Raw genomic sequence first — 9034 nt, forward strand, 5'->3', positions numbered from 1 at the left:
AAAAGAAGTTTCGGCTGCGATATTTTCATTTCAAACTTTGAAAAATAAAAATAAAAAAGTCTCAGCCCTTGAAGAACTTTGAATACATGAACAGAAATATTAGTTCGGAGTTCGGATAGGAGTATTGGGCAATAAGTCCCTTATTTTGCCCAAATGTTACTTCAAATTTACAAAGTTATCTTACATATCCTTAAATTTGTCCTAACTAGAATAAGGTACAAAGTATTAGGAAAATAAAACAAACGTTACATTTAACGACTTACCATGGCAACAAACCATGACGAAATTTGTTTATTTTGTAAAATTTCTAGATTTTCCATGTTTTACGTCGATGGGTAAATATATTTAGATTGGCAAAGTATGTTTGCACCCAAGAAACAACTTTAGTTTCATTGTTCAGTGATTCACAGCATTTGTAGATTTTTCCACATGTATTGAAATGAAAAAGTTTGGTCATAACATAAACTACATTTACTCCTTACAATAATATTATTTTTATATACCTGTAAAATTGAGAATGGAAATTGGAAATGTGTCAAGAGACAACGACCCGACCAAAGAGCAGAAAACAGCCGACGGCCGAAGGCCACCAATGGGTCTTCAATATAGCGAGAAAATCCCACATCCGGAGGCGTGCTTAAGCCGGTCCATAAACAAAAATGTGTACTAGTTCAGTGATAATGGACGTCATACTAAACTCCGAAATATATAACAGAAACCAAAATTAAAAATCATACAAGTCTAACAAAAGACAGAGGCTCCTGACTTGGGAGAGGCGCAAAAATGCGGCGGGGTTAAACATGTTTTTTGAGATCTCAACCGTCCCCTATACCTCTATCCAATGTAGAACTGTTGCCAACTGTATACGTTATTTTATTTGATGGCATCTTGTCCAAGGTCATAGTTGTCTTTCAGATTTTGTTGTAAATCCTTCCCTTTTTTTATTATTAATTTTGTGTTAACATTGTGTCATAGATCAAATTTATTCGTTCAGTGTATGGTTACTTTTTTTGTTAATATGTCTTTTGATCGAGTTAAGGCATTTCAATTGATATCTTAAAGTGTCTTTCTATGCTGTGATGTAATACTATTATTTCAGGTTAGGGTGAAAGTTTTGTGCCTGTTAAAATGTTTAAACCCTCTGCATTTGTTTACACCTGTCCTAAGTCAGGAACGTGTTGTTCAATGGTTGTCGTTTGTTAATGTGGTTCATTTGTGTTTCTCGTTTCTGTTTTTACCTGTTTGGACGGTTCAACACTAGTCTTTTGTGGTGCCCTTTTAGCTTGCTGTTCGGTGTCAGCCAAGGCTTCCGTTTTGTAGGTCGTACTTTGACCTATAATGGTTAATTTTACAAATTATGACTTGGATTTTGAGTAGTCTCATTGGCACTCATACCACATCTTCTTATATCTATAAACATAAATGTTGACCTGTAGTAAACTTATATATAATTATCTGGCCCAAAGTAGGTTTTTTTATTAGGTCCCTTATGAAAATAACGAGTAATACAATTTACATAAACATAAGCTTACATCATGGTATGTACATGTTAATGTAGTGAATGTAAGTAGATTTAGAACAATGTCTTTTTCATCACGTACAATAATTATGTATGAAAAAGATGAATTGCAATTTGAAATGAAATGCTCAATATAATACTTCTTTATTAACTTTGATGGGGCATAGATGTAAGAAGATGTTGTATTATGTCAATGAGACTACTCACCAAGGCCACCAGTCACCAAATGAAAGGATATATTTTACTAAGACATACAGTAAATTAAGCTATATATGCCGTTATCATATAAATGAAGCTCTATAAGGGGGTGGCTAGAGTGGGGGCTAAATCTGTCTCTGAAAGTTTGGTTTAGGATATGTATCATTTAGGGTTATAAGTCAGTATTATGGTTGTTTTAGTGCAGGAGATACTCAGACTGGATCCCATAAATCAGTACTAGCCTATAAGTTATGAAATAATCCTAACTGTAATGCAACTGTAATGCACATTCTTGTCCTCTTTTACTTAAGGTGTCCCAGGCCATGTAGAGCTTAACAAATCAATTCATAACCCTAACCAAATTATAACAAAAAAGATTCATTTCCACTAATGTAAATAATGAGCCACATATGTATTACAAATATATACAAGAGGCTTATGAGAACCTAAAATCGCTCACCTGTAGTTTCAGTTTCAGGCATTTGATGTATTTGTAGATCTTATTTTGCTGGACAATTTTGTCATATACACTTATCTATTTCTATAATAATATTAAAGATAATACATAACCTAAAACTATAAAATTATCTAAAATTAACTATTGCTGTACAGTAACCACACAATAAGCTGTCCTTTTGATCTGAAGATTTCTTGACAGGTTGATCTTAACCTGTTTAACACTTTCACCTATGTCAGTTTTGCTCTTACTGCTTTAGTTTTTGAGAAGAAAGCCAAAAATTCATTTGACCCTATGTTCTATTTTTAGAAGCTGCCGCTATGATTTTAAACGGGTCAAATCCCCGAATACAATCTATAGACTAGATACCCTAAGGAACATTCAATTACAGTTTGAAGTATTTAGCAAAGTAGTTTCACAGAAGAAGATATTTGAAAAAAGTAATTATACTTAGACAAAAAATGTAAAAAAAAAAACAAAACAAAAAAAACACGTGTTTAGGGCAATGACTCCTTAAGGGATCAATTGACTATTTTGATCATATTGGCTTATTTGTAGATCTTACTTAGCTGAACATTTATTGCCATTTATACTTTCTCTTTATCTATTATTATATTCAAGAAAATAGAAAAAATGTAAAAAATAAATGTTGCAAGGGCAATAACTCCTTAAGAAGGCAATTGACTATTTTCAACATTTGACATATTTGAAGATCCGACTTAGATGAACATTTTTGTCTTTTACACCTTCTCTCTATCTATTATAATATTAAAGATAATAACCAAAAACAGTATAAAATTTCATTAAAATAAACTATTTCGGACAGAAACCCTACAATTGGTGGTCCAATTGGTCTGAAAATTTCATAGCAGATAGATCTTGACTTATTCATTACTTTAAATTCGTGTTGATTTTGCTCTAACTGCAATAGTTTTTGAGATAAAAGCCAAAAACTGTATTTGTCCACTTTGTTCTATTTTTTAGCCATATAAAAAAGAAGATGTGGTATGATTGCCAATGAGACAACTCTCCACAAGAGACCAAATGACACAGAAATTAACAACCATAAGTCACCGTACGGCCTTCAACAATGAGCAAAGCCCATACCGCACAGTCAGCTATAAAAGGCCCCGAAATGACAATGTAAAACAATTCAAACGAGAAAACTAACGGTCTAGTTTATGTACAAAAAATGAACGAAAAACAAATATGTAACACATAAACAAACGACAACCACTGAATTACAGGCTCCTGATTTGGGACAGGCACATACATGCAGAATGTGGCGGGGTTAAACATGTTAGCGGGATCCCAACCCTCCCCCTAACCTGGGACAATGGTGTAACAGTACAACATAAGAACGAACTATAAAAATCAGTTGAAAGAGGCTTAACTTATCAGATGGATAAAAATACAAATACTACAAATACAAGTGGACGTGACCGGGTACTTGTACATCCAAACAACAAAAATACACTAAGTACAGATCTGAGAGTACTCGCAGTTACTGACAGCTAGTTCAAAGCCACTAACAACAAATAAAAAAAATCATGCATCTAAGACTAAATTATCAATCCGTACACATCCAACATCCTATGGATTTAGTGTAAAGACGTCATGTTTGTAAATGGATCAAAACTTCGAATAAAATTTATAAGCCAGTTACCCTAAGGAAAGTTTAGAAGTATTTGTTTTTTCGTTCATTGCTTAGTACAAAAATCAGGCCGTTAGTTTTCTCGTTTGATTTGTTTAACATTGGCATTTCGGGGGTTTTACAGCTGACTGTGTGATATGGGTTTTGCTCATTGTTGATCCGTTCTATTATCATCATAATCTATTCCACGCTTAGTCCAAATCAGAGTAACGAAGGCTGTCGTATGATATCCCATTAAAAAACCAAATGCATATTTATATAGTGGAAAAGTTGCGTACCATACTTAAAAATCAAAATTTCCATGTTTGATATTGATCAGGAAAATAATACTTAATAAAACAGGTGAATATTAAAAATTATAGATTAATAATTTATATCAAATGTCCAGTTCTCTTAATTCACAGCAGGCCTCATGTTTGTTGAGAATAATAACCTCAAAGACGTTGTATTGCCATTTTATTGTCCGTCTGATTATCAAATTGAATTTCTTCATATAAAAATAAGAAGATGTAACATGTGTAATACCACATCATGGATAAAACCAGAGTATTCCGAATATCTGACAAAAATTTAAAAAAACAAGAAGAGCGAACATCCTTATTCTGCACAGGACGTGTAGATAAACACATACCTACAATGTATCTAAATCACAACTCCAAAATGTACATGTCATTTGGTCTCTTGTGAAGAGTTGTCTCATTTGCAATTATATCACACCTTCGTTTTTATATGTAAACTACACTTTTTAATTATGAAGGATACAGAGTGATAAAATTTGCAAGGTTGAGAGTATAACTTTCCCAAATTAAATTGAAGGTTGAATAAAAACAAACCTTTACAATTCAAATATATCATAATATATATACCTCACAGCCTTTACTACAAAATGTACCGTTTTTAAAGATTTATTGTTGGCACTTTTTATAGCAATTAGCAAGGAATAACAAGAGCGTAGATCTGTCAATTCACTTGTCATACTCCATACAAAAATTTAGCAAAAGTAGAAAGACTATAACCTTGGAGGAATTATTTACAAATAACATTGTTTACTTTTGTGTTGTCTATATATACATGTTTATTTTGCAAGCTATTTATATTAGCGACATACAAGCAAAGTATACTGATGTTTATAACATGAAACTACTTATCCTTACCTGCACCAACTGCAATAAACACTCCACTTAACATCCATATGTCTTTTGCCACTTGTGCCTGGATACCTCTTTCAACTTTAGCAGTGTTATTTGTTGGATTAAATGATGACTGGTACCTTCTTTTCTGCCGGCTCCTATAAATTCATAGATTGTTTCTATGTTTTGGACAAATATACTTATCGAAAGTTGAGGAATGCAGTGTCAACTCCCCATATCTATACAATATAAGAAGGCCCTATGGTATCTGTATAACTGTATCATAGGCTAGCCCGTGCAGATTCTGTGAAACTGGCTTTTCACATTTCAAAATGTGTATAACATCCCATATTGGGAGCCACCACAATGATAGTTATTTTTGAAGGAACATTGTAGATACAAAATTGAAGGGTACCATTATCTTTTCATTGACTGTGTAACTCCTGTCTAATGCTATACAAATGTTTATTGTTATATCAACTGTGACAATTTTGCCATTCTCAACTAATCTGCTTTACGTTAATTCTTTTTTAAAGAAGTTATATTGGTGGAGATAACTCTAAGAAAAGCTTCTAATAGATTCTCTATATAGTTGGGTTATCTATTTGAGTATCAAAACAAACAATGATATACCCTTTAAACATATTGATATGAATTATTTAATCAATTTGATGAAAAAATGTGTTTTACCACAAACCAAGAATTTGTATATAAATCCATGCACAAACCGTAAAATTTAAATGGCAATATTAATTTTTAACCTCAAATTTTGTTTTCTGATATGAATTTCAATCTTTCAAATGTTTATGGAATTGTTTATTGCGACATTTTTTTGGAATATATGGCTAATAAAAATTCAGCTAATAGGATAGGATTTTTAAAAATAAATCCATTTAATTTAATGTTTTTCGCATCAATTATGTCCTAACTATATCCGTACAAAATACGGCCTATAATCAAATTACCAGCAAAAGCTTTTAAATATCAATAATTTATGACAGAATAATCCCTTTTAGCGAAAACTATTAAAATTTCAAGCGATGTTTTTACAACTAAAAGTCTCCGAAAACACCTCTCATATGTATTTCTCTAAACTAAAATAGCACAAACAGATATATTTCGAAACACTTTCAAACTGATGCTAAGTCATTGGAAATTCCAACTAAAAACCAAATATCAATTCAACAGAAATAATCATTGATCGACTATCTATCTATATACTTATTACAATTTCTGTTCAAAGGGAAAGAACTCAAAATAAAAACGAGAGACCAAGTGACATAGAAATTAACAACTGTAGGTTTATTTTACACCGTTTCTGTTCAAAGGGAAATAACTCAAAAATAAATAAATTATATAATAAGAATTATTTTCCCTACTGATAGGTCTACAAATTTAACCTGACGTTTATTGAGTCACAGGAAACAATATATCTAAATTTGAAAAAATTTCGTAAAAGTGTTCTCATCTGAATGAACGGACACTATTTTGCAGTCAACCGCCGTAAATCAATAACCGAATTTTCTTTCGAAAATCCGGTTACAAATAGATAAATCATATTGCCTAGTTTATCATAATAAGTCTGTCCTGTAAAAACCATTCGTTAAACTGTACAAATATTACAAAGGGAAATAACTCAAAAATAAATAAATTATATAATAAGAATTATTTTCCCTACTGATAGGTCTACAAATTTAACCTGACGTTTATTGAGTCACAGGAAACAATATATCTAAATTTGAAAAAATTTCGTAAAAGTGTTCTCATCTGAATGAACGGACACTATTTTGCAGTCAACCGCCGTAAATCAATAACCGAATTTTCTTTCGAAAATCCGGTTACAAATAGATAAATCATATTGCCTAGTTTATCATAATAAGTCTGTCCTGTAAAAACCATTCGTTAAACTGTACAAATATTACAATGAACTCATTAACGAACGTCACTTTATAGAAGTATTAATTCAACGATCAGGTTATATCTCAAGTGACTGCATATGTGCTTGACGGGCGGCTTCATGGTCTCCTGATAACTGTAAAGTAATACCAAGAATGGTGTAGGCTTGCTGCTGTAAATATCTTTGTTTCTCAGTTAAATAGTTTTCAGCTATAACAAGTTGTAAAGTGTGGAGGCAATCCTGACATTGTCTGACATTATTGAGATGATAATGACATAAAAACTTAAGAAAATAAGCATAAACTATAGAGGAAATAAAACATGGTCCTTTTTCCACTTCCATTTGTAGTTCATTTGGTATTACCCAAGAGTTTCTTCCAAATTTCATATAATCTACAAGCAATATTTTCCATAATCGAACTATACTTTTCTCCTGAAATGATTTCAGTTTGAGTAATTGGTGATGAATATCCGACATATCCATGAAGCTGTATAGTTTTTCTGGAGTACATTTCGATAAAGAATACATGATGATGTGTAACGCTTTATTGTATTGTTTCGTCTTATAGAAAAATGAAGCTAACATCAGCCATCCAGAAACAGCGTCATGATACATATTTTGTAGCAGAATAGAAAAACAGGAATTATACCGTTTGTATTGATGTTTATTTCTACTTCTAGGACTAGTCAGTGGGATAGACTGCGCATATCGTGCACACCACAATGACATGTAGTATGTATATAAGTATTTTAGTGAAGATAGGTCACAGGAAAGTATCTGACGTATTCCTCTTTTATATACACAAGTTTCACTTTCAAAATCAACAGCATTCAATTGATTTGACAACGTTAACATTTTGGAATTCATTGTTTTTCCAACCTCAATAGTATGAAATGAAAGTGGTTCGAGGTGATCCATCCACATTGATACATGCAAATTAGATATTTGATCAGAAAATAAGACGCACCGCCAACCGTAACTATGAAGGGTATATAGTTTATCTAGGAGTATTTTACGAGCACGGCCATCTATTTTGTTCTCAAATAAGTTGTTTTCTGGAATAAATTAATGCAAGCAAACCGAATACTTAACACAGTAAACAAGCCTCCTAAAGCAACGCATGAAACAAGGTATTAGATTATCAGGTTTCCATACGGATTGTGGTAATTCCTCTGATATCCACAAAATAATTGTTTTTACGAAATATGAACAGAGTAAATCTGAATATCTGGTGTCGGTTGCTATTACATCTTTCAAAAGAATTTTAAGGAGGGCATAGGATAATAATTGTGTGTGTGTAAAAGTGCTTATTAGCATTTTTTCACCAACAGAAAAAGATATTCGCCATTCTATATCTTCTTTTGGTGATCCCTTAACTCCAATTGGTACAAAAAGTACTCCATGTTTTATTATATTTTGTTTGACATTATAACTTGGCCATGAGTTATTTGATCTTGATAACCACATTGATGCTTGTGATATCCATGTATTACAATGTAAGCAAATTGCCTGGTCCAAAATTTCGTTTTTGTCCGATAAACACGGTCCATGAACGTGCGCATCTGTGTCTTCTAATAGATATTTTTTCAATAATGCGCTCGATAAATAATGTTTTCCATTAAGTTCTTCACAGTATTCTAAAAGCACATTAGTAACATGTTTTTCTAATATCAACTGCGCAAAGCCAGGTTTTACATCGCCTGTTTCCATTCTGTAATATGTTAAATTTTGATTAAAACGGGGTTTTTTATTTGCATAAACTTCGATAGCTTTGTGTACATTCATCATATCCAAATCACTACCTCTCATCTCAAGCCCTTCTCCAAAACTTCCACTTGTGATACTGGTTTGATACTTGGAGCTAGTCATATTATCCCTGACTGTATTCAGAAGTCTGATTCTTTTAACATGATTCTCTGTTCCAACTATGTTTTGACACACGTAGCGATACAGTGCTAATGATATGGTTTTTGTTGCTGTGTCTAAAATGAACATGAAATCAATAAATAAAAGCTATTGATGAAAGAGAAGGAAATATAATGTTCACCATGTTGACCATTAACACTTAACTGCTTTTGTCATATATCTTAAAAGTGGATGACTTTTTCCTTTGATTCTGTTGATTGTTATACAATGTATAATATTTATTTTATTATTATTAAAGTATCATTATTGTTGA

At 32.0% G+C, this 9034-nt stretch overlaps 1 pseudogene; it reads right to left on the reverse strand.

Moving 5' to 3' along the window:
* Positions 1 to 6677: 6677 nt before the first annotated feature.
* LOC127713951 (uncharacterized) lies at positions 6678 to 8322 on the reverse strand (annotated as a pseudogene).
* Between the last annotated feature and the right edge of the window lie 712 nt (positions 8323 to 9034).

The sequence above is a fragment of the Mytilus californianus genome, unplaced genomic scaffold (assembly GCF_021869535.1).
Source record: "Mytilus californianus isolate M0D057914Y unplaced genomic scaffold, xbMytCali1.0.p SCAF_9, whole genome shotgun sequence".
Lineage (NCBI taxonomy): Eukaryota > Metazoa > Mollusca > Bivalvia > Mytilida > Mytilidae > Mytilus > Mytilus californianus.